Here is an 18917-nt window from a genome sequence, read left to right on the forward strand (position 1 = left end):
ATCCCTCTCCCTCTGCCTCTCTCTCTCTTTTTCTCAGAAATAATAAGAAATCAGACTTTAAAAAAATTACTGAGAATTGATCTGTAGGAAATATTTTCTCTTTCAAAAAGTCCTTTTGGTTGCATTTTACCTTATTACTAATAAGATCAGGCATTATTTCATGTTTCCTGGCCATTTGGATTTCTCCTTTTATGAACTGCCCATTTTGTTGGAGAGGAGTGTTCTTTCTCTTCTTTAAAATTGATAATTTACATATTTTGAATCCTTTGTTGGTTATATGAGTTGCAAATATATTCTCTAAGTCTGTGTAGCTTATCTTTATCCTTTGTTTATAAAGTCTGAAAAGTTAGTCATAGTACTTTATCTTTATTTTTATTGTTTGTGTTTTTTTCATCTTATTTTCTTCTAGAAGTTTTACAGTTTTGCTTTTTATAGGATATGGATCTAATTTTATCACTTTTTAAAAAATAGGGACAACCAGTTGTCCAAGTACACCTTTTGAAGTCTATATCCCAGAAGTCACCAAATGTTTTCTTTAAAGGGTAAATAGTAAACATTTTAGGCTTTGCCAGTTAAGAGGCAAAATTAAAGATATTAGGTGGGTACTTTTATAACAAGGAAGAAAGCATTTCTGCAATTTTTAAAAATTTCTGCAAATTAAAAAAATTTTTTTTTTAATATTTATTTTTGAGTGAGAGAGAGAGAGCGCAAGCAGTGGAGGGGCAGGGAGAGAGGGAGACACAGAATCGGAGCTGAACTCCATTCTCTGAGCTGTCAGCACAGAGCCTGATGTGGGGTTTAAACCCACGAACTGTGAGATCATGACCTGAGCCAAAGTCGGATGCTTAACTGACTGAGCCACCAGGTGCTTCCAAAATTTCTGCAAATTAAAAAAAATTTTTTTTAATGTTTATTTTTGAGAGAGAGACCGAGTGCATGTGGGGGAGGGGCAGAGAGCGAGGGAGACCCAGAATTCAAAGCAGGCTCCAGGCTCCAAGCTGTCAGCACAGAGCCTGATGTAGGGCTAGAACTCACAAACGGTGAGACCGTGACCTGAGCTGAAGTCCAACATTTAACCAACTAAGCCACCAAGGTGCCTTTGCAAATTTTAAATAAAATTTGTATTAAGTTCAAAATATAGTAATAGTACTTTTTTGATAATACAGATTTACTAGTGAGAAGAGTGGAATTCTTTGTTTTCTTTCTTCCTTTTTTTCTTTTATTTTTGAGAGAGAACTTATGCTTGGGGGTGGTTGGGGATGGGGGTGAGAGGGAGAAGGAGAGAGAGAATCTTAAGCAGACTCTACACTCAGCACCAGCCCAATGTGGGGCTTGATCTCACAACCATGGATCATGACCTGAGCCCAAATCAAGAGTCAGGTATTTAACTAACTGGGCCACCCAGGTGCCCACAGTGAAATTCTTTTTATTGGGGTAACATTTGTTTTTTGGGGGGTTCACAGTTAGTGTTTCTTGTAATCAAAGTTGATTGTGAATATGCATCTGTTAATACTGATTTGTAATGAGATTTTACAGATTTCATCTTTGAAAATGTGTTTTCATCCTGATAGTTACTGCTAAATACTGATATCAGTCCCTGAGTACATGCTTTTAATTTAGCATATTCATTGCTTGGAAAGCATTTATAGAATTCTGTTAGATTCTTGTGATATTTTTGCCCCTTAGCATGTTATTACATAGTAGATTAATCATTTCTGATTGAAAATTAGGTGGAACCTCCTTAATTAGATGGAGTCTTTGCACAGTTAAAAGGACTTACAAATATGGAAATTTCCCTTATGCTTGCACCAAAATCTGAAAAACTTGCTGGAACTAGAGTTTGCTTGGAAAACATAACTGCTGCAAATTTGTGTGGTAATGGAGCTATGGCTTCTTGTTTTAACTTTTGACAGCACGGGAAGTGTATAAAGCAGTTTGCCATTATTGTGATTCAGATAACATTCGTTGTTGTTGAAATGACTTTACCATAAGATGTTTTGCATAAGTGCTATTTTGTAATTTTGGGTTGAATTCATTCAGAAACATTATGGAGCCTTCAGCAAAAGCTAATTTCCAAAGCCATTTGGTGTTTGACAATAGTGGTGGAAGGCGGTTTTTTTGCAGAAAAATTTGTCTTAGCCTTGAGCTCAAAAATTGCAATAAAATGTTCCCATTGCTGAGCCATCAAACTGCTCTACAATAAGGGTAATTCAAGATATTCAGCCTCTATTTCTAACAAAAATTCACAGAACTGATGATTGTGAAGTCTACAAGAATAAGTGACACTACTGTCTCATTAATACATGATAGATTCAAATATTTTCTGTAGAGTACTGCTGATAAGATCATGAATAATCATAGACTTTGAAACACCTCACAAAAGGTAAATTTGTCCAACTAAATCTTTTTTTCTGCTCCATACCTATTTTACCAACATTAGTGGGACTATATATTAGATCCCACTTCCAGTTGTAGTACATTCATGTTTTCTCAACCCCTTTGAAAATATTCTTATCTGTAGTTCTCGCAGAATATTCATGGAGGCTAATTGCTCAGTCACTTCAGACTTGGCACTGACTCTTCAAGTAAACAGCTGAGTTGTTGGTAACATATCTAGGCACATCAAAAGTCAAAATCTTGAAATCATTTGCCTTGTTTTTAATTGCTTATCAGTTACTAAGGTCCTCAAATCTTTGAGCAGTAGTTCTCATCAACAGGCTAATAGTTTAATTAATAATTAATTTTATAAATTTTTTCAGCTGTTACAAAATACAGTCTAACTCGTCATTGGTAAATAGTTTTCCTTGCTTAGCTAACAAATGGAGCTACTCAGAAACTTACTTTGGTTGTAGTCTCATTTTCATCTTTAATTTTTGTGAAGAAATTCTACTGTAATGAGGTATTTCATTTTAAATTTTCTGATTTTTCTGAGTGTTGCTCTTCTGTGAGTTGTGAATACTGTGATGAGTGCTAAGTCTTGGTAATAACATTTTATTCTTTTAGCATAGCTATAATATTACATAATAAACACAGCATTTTCCTATTATTTGGTAACAAAATCCACACTAAAAGTGTGACATTTGAATTTCATTTTTCCCTTTCCTTATTTGGACATGATGAATATGTATTGCCACTTTAAAAAAAGTTGCACTGGGGCACCTGTGTGGCTCAGTTGGGCATCCAAGCTCAGGTCATGATCTCACTGTTGGTGGGTTCAAGTCCTGTGCTAATAGCTCAGAGCCTGGATTCTCTGTCTCTCTCTTTCTCTGCCACTCTCCTACTCGCACTCTGTCTTTCAAAAATAAAACATTTTCAAAAATATTTTTTAAAAAGTTGCACTTACAGTGATACATGTGGTACTTGAAATGCTGGTGGGTGATAAAGTGCATTGCTGCAATTTTTACAGTGTGGAGCCTGCAGTGCACAACAGTGAAAATGCCACAAAGGTCTTTGGAAGGAGAAAGCAGCAATAGATGTAAATGAATGAGTGTGGCTGTGTGCCAGTAAAACTTTATGGAGACTGAAATTTGAATTTCAGAGAATTTAATGTATCATGAATTATTTTTTCATTGGATTTTTTCCTACTGCTTCAAAAAAAGTAAAAAACAGTTATTTTAAAGGCTGTAACCATAGTTTCTTAATTCCTGGTATGTCTTTTTTTCCTGTAATGCTAACTCTATCATATGTTAGGTTTTCATAAATGCATGGATATTTTTTCAGGGATCTTTACTACGTTCCATTTTGTTGATTTCGTATTTCATTATATTATGGCCTAAAAGTTCATATTTTTTACTTGCAGGGAGGGTTTTTCAAAAAATCTTCATGTTATGTAGACAAAACCAATAATGATTTCTTACTGTTTATTTTACTTGACACAAATCTTAATCTAGTTGATTATGTTGCTAAAATAAATAATTTTTTATTTTTCATTAGCCAGGTCTTTTCTGGTAATGAAATTTATATCTAACTCTCCCCTCTTCCCTTTCTCTATTGTAAAATACATCCCAGTTTTTTTGATAAACAGTATTCAGTATTTGCAGTATCCAAATATTGTTTGTACTGGGACATGTAGTCTACTATAATTATATTTTCTTTCTTGAACAACTGTTTTCTCTTTAATTGCCTTATTTTTAAAAATTTTTTATTAAAATTTTTTTTTAATGTTTATTTTTGGGGGAGGGAGAGCAAGCATGAGTCAGAGAGGGGCAGAGAGAGAGGGAGACACAGAATCTGAAGCAGGCTCCAGGCTCTGAACTGTCAGCACAGAGCCTGATGTGGGGCTGGAACCCACAAACTGAGATCATGACCTGAGCCGAAGTTGGCTGCTTAACCGACTGAGCCACCCAGGTGCTCCTAATTGCCTTATTTTTAAGAACAGCTTTATTGAGATATAAGTCACACATCACACAATAGACTGTATTTAAAGTGTACAACTTAATAGCTCTTAGTGTATTTGCAGTTGTGCATCCATAACCACAATGTTTTTATTACCTCAAAAAGGAATCCCTCACTCCTCACCTCAGTCTCCCCAGTCCCCCATCTCCATAGCCCTAGGCAAACACTCATCTGTCTTCTGCTCTCTAGATTTGCTTATTCTGGACATTTCATGTAAATGGAATCATAAATTTTTCATCCTTTGTGACTGGCTACTTTAATTTAGTGTATTGTTTTTAAGGTTCATCCGTGTTGTACTATGTGTTAGAACTTCATTTATTTCTGAGTAATATTCCATTGTATGAATATGCCGCATTTTATTTATTTCAACAGTTGGTGGACACTGTTTGGTTATTATGAGTAATGCTGCCGTGAACATATATGTACAAGCTTTTGCGTGAACTTATGTTTTTATTTATTTTGGGTATATAATAAAGAGGGGCATAATTGCTGGATCAGATGGAAACTGGTTATCCATTTGAGGATTTTTTTCAGACTATTTTTCAAAGTGGCTGTACCATTTTACAATTTTCTCTAGCAGTGTAAAAGAATTCCAATTTCTCTGCATCTTCACCAATACTTGTTACAATCTTTTTTTTTTTTTTTAGTTTCAGGTTTTTATTTAAATTCCAGTTATTTAACATACAGTGCAATATTAGTTTCAGGTGTAGAATTTAGTGATTCATCACTTACATAACAACACCCACTGCTTATCACAACAAGTGCCCATTTTAATACCCATCACACATTTAACCCATCCCCCTGCCCACCTCCCTTCCAGCAACCTTCAGTTTGTTCTCTGTAGTTGAGTCTTTTTTATGGTTTGTCTCTCTCTTGTCCACCCCTCCCTCCCATGTTCTTCTGTTTTGTTTCTTAAATTCTCATTTGTTTCATAATACTCATATGAGTAAAATCATATGGTGTTTGTCTTTCTCTGACTTATTTCACTTAGCATAATACTCCCCACCTCCATCCATGTCATTGCACATGACAAGATTTCATTCTTTTTTATGGTTGAGTAATGTTCATATATATATATCTTTATCCATTCATTAGTCAGTGGGCATTTGGGCTCCTTCCATAATCTGGCTATTGTAGATAATGCTTTAAACATCAGGGTGCATGTATCCCTTCAAACCAGTATTTTTAGATCTTTTGGGTAAATACCTAGTAGTGTAGTTGCTGGATCATAAAATTGCTGTTTTTACCTTTTTGTGGAAACTTCATACTGTTTTCCAAGTGGCTGCACTAGTTTGCATTCCCACCAACAGGGTAGGAGGGTTCCCCTTTTTCCTCATCCTCACCCTCATCTCTTGTTTCCTGTGTCGTTAATTTTAGTCATTTTGACAGGTGTGAAGTGATAGCTCATTGTAGTTTTGAGTATAGCCCTCCTGGTAGGTGTAAAGTGGTATCTCATTATGATTTGCATTTCTCTGATGGCTGATGTTGAACATCTTTTCATGTGGTTTTTGGTCGTCTTGTTGTCTTATACCATGTATATCTTATTCGGAGAATGTCTATTCAGATCCTTTGCTCGTCTTTATTTTTTGTTTTAATTGAGTAGTAATAGTTGTTGTGTTTTAGATATGGATCTCATTAGATAAATGATTTGCAAAGTTTTTCCTTTGGTAGTATTCTTTGAAGCACAAAAGTTTTCAATTTTGATGATGTCTAGTTTATTTTTTTTCTCTTGCCGTGTGTACTTTTGGTGTTATATCGAAGATGCCTTATTATTTTTGTTTAGTGTGCTTTGTTATCTAACATGAATTCTTCCCTACTACTCTGTCAGAGCTTTAAAACTTTTCCAGCTATGGGGGCGCCTGGGTGGCGCAGTCGGTTAAGCGTCCGACTTCAGCCAGGTCACGATCTCGCGGTCCGTGAGTTCGAGCCCCGCGTCAGGCTCTGGGCTGATGGCTCGGAGCCTGGAGCCTGTTTCCGATTCTGTGTCTCCCTCTCTCTCTGTCCCTCCCCCGTTCATGCTCTGTCTCTCTCTGTCCCAAAAATAAATAAACGTTGAAAAAAAAAAAATTAAAAAAAAAAAAACTTTTCCAGCTATGGTCAAACATATCAGGTAACAATCAATGCATTTGTTTTGTTGTACCTTTATTCCTCAGTCAGTCTAGAATGTATGTTCTTCAGTTCCAGGAAGTTTTTCTTTTCTTTTTTATGTTTATTTAATTTGAGAGAGAGCGAGAGAGAGCGCGCACATACACATACATGCGCACGTGAGCAGGAGAGGGGCAGTGAGAGAGATTGGGAGAGAATCCTGAGCAGGTTCCACACTCAGTGTGGAGCTCGATCTCACCACTGCTCGATCATAACCTGAGCTGATGCCAAGAGTCAGAAGCTTAACTGACTGAGCCACCCAGGAACTCCAGCCAGGAAATTTTCTCAAAAAATTTTTTTTCTAGTTCTTCTCCTCTGTTTTCTTTTGAAACTATTATATACTACTATAACACTGGTTAAGTGTGGAGGGACTTTGCTGTGGGAAAATGCAAGAGCCAAGATGGGCTGGGGACACAGGTGAGGGGTTTGCAGCCAAGGATTCTGCAGTGGAGCCTTTCTTCCCCTCCTTCAAGGCACAAAAAAACTCGTAGCTTCTTTCTTTACCTCTTCTCTTCACTGGAGGAGTGATTTATCTGATTAATGAGTGCAGTAGAATTACCTGGGGCATGTGCCAATTTAACCTGTTCATCTCTCACTTCTTTCCAGCCTGTAGCCAGCAAGTACTTTGGCATATTCTTTTCTAGTACAGTAAACTGAGTGCAGGACAAGTTCTGCTTTGGGGGGAAATAGTTCTATTTTGGTTGATAACTTTAATTCATAGTGTTTGCAAGCCATTTCTGAGCCACTCTTAAGCCATGTTCTTCATCCTACCTTTTTATCAAAGATAAAGCTGATATTTTCCTTTCCATTTATCTATTCCTGTAACTTTCTCTTGTTTGATTATGAAATCAAGTTGGGGAAGATTTGTGCTTTTTAAAAATGTGGTAAACTATACATAACAAAATTTACCATTTTAACCATTTTTAAGTGTATGGTTCAGTAGCATTAAGTATGTTTATATTGTACAGCCATCACCACCATCCATCTCCATATCTTTTCATCTTGTCAAGCTGAAACTCTGAGCTCATTAAACAATAACTCTCCATTTCCGCCCCCCTCCCAAGCCCTGGCAACTACCATTCTACTTTCTTGCAGTGAATTTGGCTTCTGTAGGTATGTTGTATAAGTGAAATTACACAATATTTGTCCTTTTCTATCTGGCTTATATCACTTAGTGTATCTTCAGAATTCATCCATCGTGTAGCATGTGTCAGAATTTCTTTCCTTTTTTGTATTATTATTTTTTTTTAACATTTGTTCATTTTTGAGAGACAGAGAATGTGAGTGGGGGAGGGGCAGAGAAAAAGGGAGACACCGAATCTGAAGCAGGTTCTAGGCTCTGAGCTGTCAGCACAGAGTCCAGCACGGGGCTTGAACCCACAAACCTGAGATCATAACCTGAGCTGAAGTGGGACGTTTAACCAACTGAGCCACCCAGGTGCTCCAGAATTTCTTACTTTTTTAAAGCTGAAAAATACTCTGTTGTGTGCATATACCACATTTTGTTTATCCATTCATCCAATGATAGACATTGGGTTGTTTGCACCTTTTAGCTGTTGTGAATAATGCTGCTATGAACATTGATTTACAAATCCTGTTTGAGTCCCTGCTTTATATCCAGAAGTGGTGTTGCTCAACCATTTGAGTTCTCCCAGTATATTGGTATTGTTGTGTAACAGTCTACCTCACAATTGAAGTGGCTCAAAGCAACAATGCTTTATTATTTCTTAAAATTCTGTGGGATAGCTGGACACTCTTTTGTGCCTAGGGTCACACTTGTGTGCTGCATTCATTCGGTGGGTTGACTGGAGCTAGAGTATCTAAGGTGACTTCAGTCACATGTTTGGGACCTTGGTGAGGACGGTGAGAAAGTGGGCCTTCTGTCTGCACAAAATCTCTGTTTATTCAGTCTGGCTTGTATTACTTTACATGGCAACTGATTCCCAAGAGAGTAAAGGCAGAAGCTGCAAGACATCTTGAGGCCTAGGCTCCAGGACTTACACATCAATTTCATCACAATATATAGGACAAAATTTACAAAACTAGCCTAGATTTAAGGGGTTGGGAGAAATAGCCTCTGACCCTTGTGGGAAGATATGTATGTCAGTAATTGGGGCCATTATTAAAATAATCAGTCACACCTAATAACCTAACACCTGTTCCATAGCTGAGGAACCTTGAGAAATGGGGAAGGACTGCCATTTGGGGAGCAAAATGTACCTCTGGTGGGTCCTAAATACAGTGGCTTGGTATTATGTTTTTAAAAATTTTTTTTTTTTTTTTCAACGTTTATTTATTTTTGGGACAGAGAGAGGCAGAGCATGAACGGGGGAGGGACAGAGAGAGAAGGAGACACAGAATCGGAAACAGGCTCCAGGCTCTGAGCCATCAGCCCAGAGCCTGACGCGGGGCTCGAACTCACGGACCATGAGATCGTGACCTGGCTGAAGTCGGACGCCTAACCGACTGCGCCACCCAGGCGCCCCGGTATTATGTTTTAACAAGTAAAGAGGCATGTGAATTTTTTGAGCGTGGTTATTTGCAAGAACTATGTTGTACCATGCAGGTCTTCTCCCTGCGCCCCCCACCCCCCACAGCTTTTTTAAAAAACAGTTGTATGTTTAGCTTTAAACTAATGCTGCTTGGATAAGAACACTTTAGTTGATTCAGGCTGGTCATATCAGTTTTAGTACATGGGCTGTTTTGACTCAAGAGTTGCAGCTGGCCTAGAATTATAGGCAAGGGTAAACAGGGGTTTGATTTTTTAAAGCTTTTTTAATGCTTTTATTGATTTCTTGAACCAGGACTGCAGTTTTAAACTGCAAAGATGTCTAAAATTCCAAATGTGCTGTAATTAATGATAAAGGCTCTAGCCTTAAATTGTTAATTCTAGGTCTAAACAGTGCTAAATCTCTTTAGGTTAAAAGTGGATATTGTGGGGCGCCTGGTGGCTCAATTTGTTAAGTCTCTGACTCTTGGTTTCAGGCAGGTCATGGTCTCACGGTTCATGAGTTTTAGCCTGCAGTGCAGAGCTTGCTTGAGATTCTTTCTCTCCCTTTCTCTCTCTGCCTCTCCCCCTTTCATTCTCTTTGTCTCTCAAGATAAATAAACTTAAAAAAATTTAAAAAAAGAGGGTATTTGGGAGGGCTTACTTTGTAGCTATGTAACTTGTCCCCACTCTCCCTACCCTCACCATGTGGTCTCAAGTATTTTTGGATTTAAATATGTGAGCTCGTAACTGGTAATTTTAGTGACTGAAAGTGGGCTTCTTAACAAAAGGTTAGCTTGTTAATGGAACAAATAAAAGTGAGTGGGTGGATACTTTATGATGGAGAGAATAATACCATCTACTTCAGTCTTCACTATCAGTACAGGAGCAATGGGAGAATGAAACCAAATAAAGGAAGACAAATTGAATAAGTTGGAGGAAGAGAAGTTTTCTTAGAGATAGGTGACATCTTATATACATACAAATATTTGAGACTAAATCGTTTGGGGGGAAGTAATGACAAGTTTATGTAATTACACTGTTAGCCCTCCAAGTATTCTTTTTGACTAAAATGATTTAGCACTATCTAGGCCTAAAAATAGCAATTTGGGCTGGAACTTGCCTCACTATTTTCTCTCTATATGAGAAAATGAGGTCTTGAAGGCTAAGTAGTATGCTATGTTATGGCTGTAGAATAATTTATTTGCACATTCATCTATTTGTGGACATTTGGGTAATTTCTAGTTTTTCCCTATCAAATGTTGCTGTAGTGAACACTGTAGACATATCTTTATGGTGTATATGAATATTTCCATAAGATGCCTAGAAATGAAATTATGATGTTAAAAGTATGCAGAGTTTACATTTTAATGGGCATAGCCGTATTTCCCTATACAAACACTATACCAGTTGAGATTTATAAACAGTGTTGCACTCTATAAGTCTGGAGTTCTCTCTTGTCCATCAAGAGAGCGGACGCAGAATTGAATATGAGAGAGGCTAATGTTTGGGAGGAGACAAGAGTGGTGAACAGGGGTTTCATCTCTGTATTTTTTGAGCTCACAAGATTATTACCCATGTGGTGAACGTGAAGAAAACAAGATTTACACATGTAAATGTGGAGAAAACAGTCAGTAATCATTAACTTGTATATGTAAGAAGCAAAGGGTCTGGGGGCAAGTGAAGTTTGTGATTAAAGTATAATAGTATATTGGTGTCAGATGGAAAGTAATTTCACTTGTGATCCCATTACAATATCTTGCTACCTAACCTTGGGCACTTTTTTCTAGCCCATTTATGTAAGCAGAACCATTATGTAAGCAGAACCCCCAAACTAGGTGAGAATACTCTCTCCCTTGTCATTACTGCTATTAGATAGCAGTAATTTTTATTTTTTTAGCTAGTTTGCTAGATGAAAAATATATTATTGTTTTAATTTGGTTATCTTTGATTTCTGGTGAGTTTCATCATCATTTCATTTATTGGATGTCTTGTGGTTCTTCTTGAAATGTTTTTATATCTTTGTAAAACTTGTTTTCCTTGGGGCACCTGGGTGGCTCAGTCGGTTAAGCATCCAGCTCTTGATTTCAGCTCAGATCATGATCTCACGGTTCGTGAGTTTGAGCCCTGCATGAGGCTCCATGCTAACAGCACAGAGCCTGCTTGGGATTCTCTCTCTTCCTTTCTCTGCCCCTCCCCTGCTCATGCTTGATCTGTAAATAAATAAATAAATAAATAGTAAAGCCTGTTTTCCTTAGTTTTGTTTCTTTGCTCATTGATGTGAAGGAACTTTTATATATCGTTGATATTTTCTCTCAGCACAGGCATACCTCATTTTACTGTGCTTTGCTTTATTGCATCTTACAGATACTGCATTCCCCGCCCCCCCCCCCCCCCCCCCCATAAATTGAAGGTTTGTGGCAACCCTTTGTCAATCAAGTCTATCAGCACCATTTTCTAGCAGCATTTGCTAACTTTGTGTCTCTGTGCCCCATTTTGGTAATTTTCATCATCATTATTATTATTTTTATTATTTTATTATTACTACATTATGGTGATCTGTGATCAGTTATCTTTGATATTACTATTGTAATTGTTTTGGGATGCCACAAAGTGTGGCCATATAAGATAGCAAGCTTAGTCAATAAATGTTGTGTGTGTTCTGACTGGTCCACTGACTCGTCATTCACCTGCCTCTCTCTTCCTTGGGCTTCCCTGTTCCCTGAGATGTAACAATATCGACATTAGGCCAATTCATAACTCTACAGTTAAGTGTACAAGTGAAAGGAAGAGACTTGTGTCTCTTACTTTATTTAAGTCAAATGCTAGAAGTGGTTAAGCTTAGTGAGGAAGTCATGTCAAAAACTGAGACTGTGGGGTGCCTGGGTGGCTCAGTTAAGTGGCTGACTTTGGCCCAGGTCATGATCTTACGGTCCGGGAGTTTGAGCCCCGTGTTGGGCTCTGTGCTGACAGTTCAGAGCCTGGAGCCTGCTTCAGATTCTGTGTCTCCCTTTCTCTCTGCCCTTCCCCTGCTCCCTCTCTCTCTCTCTTTAAAAAATAAACAAAAAAAATTTAAAAACTGAGATAGACTGAATGCCAGATCTCTTGAGCCAGTTAGCCAAATTGTGAATGCAATCAAAAGTACTACTTCAGGGGCACCTGGGTGGCTCAGTCGGTTAAGCGTCCGACTCTCGATCTTGGCTCAGGTCATGATCTCGCGGTCCGTGAGTTCGAGCCCCACGTCGGGCTCTGTGCTGACAGCTCTGAGCCTGGAGCCTGTTTCGGATTCTGTGTCTCCCTCTCTCTGACCCTCCCCCGTTCATGCTGTGTCTCTCTCTGTCTCAAAAAGAAATAAACTTTAAAAAAAAAAAAAAAAAGTACTACTTCAGTGAATACAGTAATGATAAGAATGACAAGAAAGCAGAACAACCTGATAAGGGAGAAAGTTTGAATGGTTTGGATAGATTATTTCCTTAAATCAAAGCCTAATCCAAAACAAGGCCTTGATTCTCTTCAATTTTATAAAGGTCGAGAGAGGTGAGGAAGCTGCAAAAGAAAATTTTGAAGCTAGCAGAGGTTAATTTATGAAGTTTAAAGAAAGAAGCTGTTTCCATAAGATAAAAGTGCAAGGTGAAGCAGCAAGATATAGAAGCTGCAGCAAGTTATCCAGAAGATCTGACTAAAATAATTAATGAAGGTGGCGACACTAAATAGATTTTCAGTGTAGCTGAAGATGATGCCATCTAGGACTTTAATAGCTAGAGAGGAGTAGTCAGTGCCTGGCTTCAAAGTGTCAAAGGACAGGCTGACTCTCATGTTAGGAGCTAATGCAGCTGGTGGTTCTAAATTGAAGCCAGTTCTCAGTTACCATTCTCAAAATCCTAGAGCCTTTAAGAATTATGCTTAATCTACTCTGCCTGTGTTCTATAAATGGAACAACAAAGCCCGGATGATAGCACATCTGTTTACAACATGGCTTACTGAATATTTAAGCTTACTGTTGAGACCTGCTCAGAGGAAAAAAAAAAAAAAAGATTCCTTTAAAAAAAAAAAAAGATTTCTGCTCATTTTATTTTATTATTATTTTTAAAAAATATTACTGGGGTGCCTGGGTGGCTCAGTTGGGTGAGTGTACGACTTTGGCCCAGGTCATGAATCTCTCGGTTCATGAGTTAGAGTTCCCTGTTGGGCTTTGCACTGACATCGCGGATCCTGCTTGGGATTCTCTGTCTCTCTCTGTCTCTGGCCCTCCCCTGCTTGTGTGCACTTGCATTCTCTCTTTCTCAAAAATAAATAAACATTAAAAAAATAAAAATATTACTGCTCATTGACAATGCACTTGGTCACCAAGAGCTATGATGGAGATGTACAATGAGATGAATGTTGTTTTCATGCATGATAACACAACATCCATTCTGCAGTTCATGGATCAAGTAGTAATTTTGGCTTCTCTTATTATTTAACAAATACATGTTGTAAGGCTCTATCTGCCATAGATATTGATTCCTTTCTTGGATCCAGGCAAAAAGTAAATCGAAAACCTGCTGGAAAGGATTCATGATCTAGATGCCGTTGAGAACATTTGTGATTCATGGGAAGAGGTCAGAATACCTGAAAGTACATGAATAGGAGTTTGGAAGAAGCTGATTCCAACCCTCATGGATGACTTTGAGAGGTTCAAGACTTCTGTGGAGAACTAACTGCAGATGTTGTGGAAAGAGCGAGAGAATTAGAAGTGGAAGCTGAAGTGTGACTGAATTGCTGCAACCTCATGATAAAACTTGAATGGATGAGGAGTTGCTTCTTATGGGTGAACAAAGAAAGTGATTTCTTGAGATGGAATCTACTCCTGGTAAAGATGCTATGAAGATTGTTGAAAGGACAACAAAGTATTTAGATTACTATATAAACTTGTTGATAAAGCAGCAGTTGAGTTTGAGAAGATTAATTTAAAGAAGTTCTGGGGTAGGGCCTCTGAGTGACTCAGTCAGTTAAGCATCCAACCTTGGCTGAGGTCATGATCTTGAGATTCATTGGTTCGAGCCCTGCATTGGGCTCTGTGCTGACAGCTCAGAGCCTGGAGCCTGCTTCAGATTCTGTGTTTCCCTCTCTCTCTGCCCCTTCCCCATTCCTACTCTGTCTCTCTCTCTCAAAAATAAAAATAAACATTGAAATTAAAAAAGTTCTGTGGATATAATGTTGTCAAACATTGCATGCTACAGAGAAATCCTTTGTGAAAGGAAGAGTCAGTTGATGCAGTCAACCTTATTGTCTTATTTTAAGAACTTGCCACAGCCAACCTTTGCTTTAACAGCCACCACCACGATCAGTTAGCAGCCATGAACATCGAAGCAAGACCTTCCACCAGCAAAAAGATTACAACTCACTGAAAGCTTGGGTGGATGATGATTTTTTAGCCCTAAAAGTCTTTTTAAATTAAAGTATGTACATATTTTTAGACAATGCTATTGCACACTTAATAGATGACAGCATAGTGTAAACATAACTTACATGCACAGGGAAACAAAATTTACTTGACTCACTTTACTGTGATATTTGCTTTATTATGGCATCTGGAACTGAACCTGTAATATCTCTGAGGTATGCCTGTATGCAGTTTGCTCTTTGTTTTGTTTATGATGCTTTGTTTTAAAAAAGTTTTAAATTAGGGGCACCTGGGTGCCTCAGTGGGTTAAGTGTCTGACTTTGGCTCAGATCATGATCTCAGGGTGTGAGATTGAGCCCTGTGTCGGGCTCTGCGCTGACAGTGCAGAGCCTGCTTGGGATTCTCTGTCTCCCTCTCCCTGTACCTCTCCCTCTCTGCCTCTCTCTCTCTCTCTCTCTCTCTCTCTCTCTCTCTCTCTCTCTCAAAATGAATAAATAAACATTAAAACAATACTTGTAGGGGTGCCTGGGTGGCTCAGTCGGTTTAGCATCTGACTTTGGCTGAGGTTATGATCTCATGATTTGTGATTTTGAGCCTTGCATCTGGCTTTCTGCTGACAGAGCAGAGCCTGCTTTGGATTCACTGTCTCCCTCTCTCTCTCTGCCCCTCCCGCGCGTGCATGTGTGCTCTCAAATATAAACATTAAAAAAAAAAGAAATACTTTTAGAACATTTTTTCCTTTTAGTTCTATAATCTCTCTGAAATTTATATGTGTTGAATGTAAGGAAGTAGATATTGCCTGTTGTTTCAGCATCATTTATGAATCATAATAAATGGTATTGCAGCAGTATTATAAAGACTGCTGTTTCTAGAATATCGTTTCATTGATCTGTAAGTGTTCCTGTACCAGTATACTGTTTGATTTCAATTCATTTAAAAGTTTATATTTTTATAATTGGTAAGGCTCTTCCCTCTCATTGTTTTCCCTTTTCAAAATGTTCTTGCCTTTTTTGTGACTCTTGTCCTCATGAATTTTAGAATCAGTGTGTATGTTATGTTGCACAAAAAAATCTTCTTGAGATTTTTTCTTATTGGAATTGCCTTGAATTTACAGATTTCATGTGGGAAGGAATTTATATCTTTACAATATCAGGTGTTTTCATTCACCAGCATGGTATGATTAGTCACGTCTTTTATTTTCTTCTGCAGTTTTCTACTTTTCTCCACGTTGATTGTGTTGAGTAGTAGTGAAAAGAATGAGTTCTAGTGCCATGCTATTTGGGTTCAGTGTGTGCTAAGCTTGGGCAAATAAAAACCCCTTTTTATACTTCAGTTTTCTCATCCATAAAATGGGAAGAATAATAACTCATTAGGGTTATTGTGAGGATTAAATGGTTAAGACCTGTAAGTTAACACAATATGTTAGCTATTGTTATTAAGTGTATATTTAGGTATTTATAGTTTCTGTTGTTTTTGTGAATGGGGTCTTATATTTAAATCTCATTTTAATTGGTTTTGTTTGATATATAGGAAAGTTCATGATTTTTTGCTCGTGGTTCTTGATTTGAATACTTTGTGGAACTCTGTTTCATACTAATATTTTTGTTTTTCTTCTGTTTTTTCTTTTCTTTTCTTTTAAGAGAGGGAGAGAGAGAGGCAGAGGGAGAGGGAGAGAGAAAATCTTAAGCAGGCTCCATGCCCACAGTGGAGCCCGATGCAGGGGTCAGTTTCAGGACCGTGGGATCATGACCTGAGATGAATCAATAGTTGGATGCTTAAGCAACTGAGCCACCAGCTCCTTTTTTTGTTTTTCTAAATTCTTGCATTCTCTAGGTAATCATATATTTTGCAATGAATTCTTTTAGCTTTCAGTATTTTTGGCTCATAGTTCCTATTTATTTATTTATATCATGGATCTTTTTCATTGACTAGAACTTCCAATACAATGTTGAATAGAAGTGATGAGCTTCCACAGTATGGCCGACGACATAGCTAGTGCTCACTCTACTCTCTTTAATGGGGAAACAGCGGACTGCAGGAGACTGAACTGTATCTGCTTCTATTTCCAACAGGCTCATGTTCGTTCAACTTTCACTCATGAAAAAAAAAGCCAGGAAAATTTTATTAATCCTTTTTAAAAAAAAATTTAATATAAAATTATAGCAAAAAAAAAAAAAAAAGGAACCTGAACTTTAGTAGCACAACTGGAACAATCTGCAGCGATGGCAGCAGCGGTGGGAGAAGAGATTTAATTTAGTTGATTTTCTGTGGTTGTTGGTTGTTTGCTAGTCTCACGGTGATAGAAGCTGCACAGTTTTTCGAAGGGACTAAGAAGCTGCTGGAGGTTTGGTTCTCCAGGCAGCAACCTGACTTAAACCAAATATCTGGGGATCTTCGCACTATCCCAAGATCTGAGTGGGACATACTTTTTGAAGGATGTGCAATGTTCAATCATAAGTGTGACAAAAACTGACAAGCAGGAAGCTTATGTACTCAGTGAGAGTAGCACGTTTGTCTCTAAGAGACGTTTCATTTTGAAGACCTGTGGTACCACCCTCTTGCTGAAAATGTTGGTTCCTCTGTTGAAGCTTGCTAGGGATTACAGTGGATTTGACTCAATTCAAAGCTTTTATTCTCGTAAGAATTTCACAAAGTCTTCTCATCAAGGGTACCCACACTGGAATTTCCAGGAAGAAATAGAATTTCTTAATGCAGTTTTCCCAAATGGAGCAGCATATTGTATGGGACGTGTGAATTCTGACTGTTGGTACTTGTAAACTTTGGATTTTCCAGAGACTCAGGTAATCAGTCAGGCAGATCAGACCCTGGAAATTCTGATGAGTGAGTGACCCAGCAGTTATGGACCAGTTCTACATGAAAGATGGTATTACTGCAAAGGATGTCACTTGTGAGAGTGGAATTCGTGACGTGATACCAGGTTCTGTCGTTGATGCCACACTGTTCAATCCTTGTGGGTATTCGATAAATGGAATGAAATCGGATAGAACTTACTGGACTATTCACATCACTCCAGAATCAGAATTTTCTTATGTTAGCTTTGAAACAAACTTAAGTCAGACCTCCTATGATGACCTGGTCAGGAAAGTTGTGGAAGTCTTCAAGCCAGGAAAATTTGTGACCACCCTGTTTGTAAATCAGAGTTCTAAATGTCGCACAGTGTTTTCTTCACCCCAGAAGATTGAAGGTTTTAAATGTTTTGCTTGCCAGAGCGTTATGTTCAATGATTACAATTTTGTTTTTACCAATTTTGCTAAGAAGCATCAACAACAGCAGAGTTGATAAGAACAAATGCAAAAAGAGAACACACATAGAAGGAGGTGGTGGCTGCTTTTTAGATATTGATACCGGGAGCCATGCTTTCCATAACCACCACCTTGTAGCTGCAGAAAGCCCTAGATGTAATGATAATGTAATCATTTTGAATTATATGCATTATTATATGAAGGAGTTAGATATCTTGCATGAATGCTCTCTTCTGTGTTTAGGTATCCTATGCCACTCTTGCTGTGAAATTGAAGTGCATGTAGAAAAAACTTTCTACTATATGAAACTTTACAACACTTGTGAAAACAATTCAATTTGGCTTATGCACAATGTAATAGTTCTCCATGTATCATCCAAAATTCCCCACAGACAGGCTTTTGTCCTCATTAGGTGTTGGCCTCAGCCTAATCATCTGGGACTGTTCTATTAAATTGCTGCCAGGATTTTACATCCATTTACCTCCACTTTCCAGAACATATTCTCTACTAATATTACTGAAACCAATTTCTACTTCATACAGATGTTTTTTGCAACAGCGTTTAAAATTTATCTTCCATGAGCCGAGTCCTCTTTAAGAAATGATTGCAGTTATCCATTTTGTGTATTACTATTTTAACGTTATTGCTTCTTGTACCTGTACTTTTTTAAAAATTGATTTCATTCCTTGCCATGGTGTCTTGCCTCCTGACCCCCTCTCAATAAAGCAATACACTGTTAAAAAAAAAAAAAAGTGTTGATAAAGAGCATTTTTTCCCCATGGCTCTTTAAATGGACTTGGTGTTGATTTATGAAAGATAACCCTCTATAAAGCTAAGGGCTTTGTGTGTGTATATGTGTGTTCTTAATTTGTTGAGTAGTGGGTTTTGGATTTTTACTAAATTTTTATTATATAAATAATAATTGAACATACTTTTATTACAAAAGATTGAAAAAGGACAGAAGTGATAGACTATAGACAAATTTTTAAAGCATGGAAATTCTTTGTATCCTGCTCTACTTTTATTCCTCTCTGTACATATATGTGTTACATTTGGTTTATACCTTTATATATATTTAATGTGTACAGGTGTACACATACTTTTCTTTTTAATGTTTATTTTGAGAGAGTAAGAGGAAAGGGGAGAGAGGGTGAGAGAGACCAAGTAGGCTGCACACTCAGTGCAGAGCCTGACATGGGGCTCAATCCCATGAATTGTGAGATCCTGACATGAGCTGAAA

The 18917-nt window shown here is 37.8% G+C and overlaps 1 protein-coding gene and 1 pseudogene across 3 annotated transcripts in view; both read left to right on the forward strand.

Moving 5' to 3' along the window:
• Positions 1-18917, forward strand: part of NRDC (nardilysin convertase) — a 102606-nt gene that overhangs the window by 13511 nt on the left and 70178 nt on the right. The gene's annotated exons all lie outside the window — the stretch shown is intronic.
• The window catches only part of LOC131492556 (S-adenosylmethionine decarboxylase proenzyme 1-like), a 9271-nt pseudogene continuing 1774 nt past the window's right edge, over positions 11421-18917 (forward strand).

The sequence above is a fragment of the Neofelis nebulosa genome, chromosome 2 (genome assembly GCF_028018385.1).
Source record: "Neofelis nebulosa isolate mNeoNeb1 chromosome 2, mNeoNeb1.pri, whole genome shotgun sequence".
Classification (NCBI taxonomy): domain Eukaryota; kingdom Metazoa; phylum Chordata; class Mammalia; order Carnivora; family Felidae; genus Neofelis; species Neofelis nebulosa.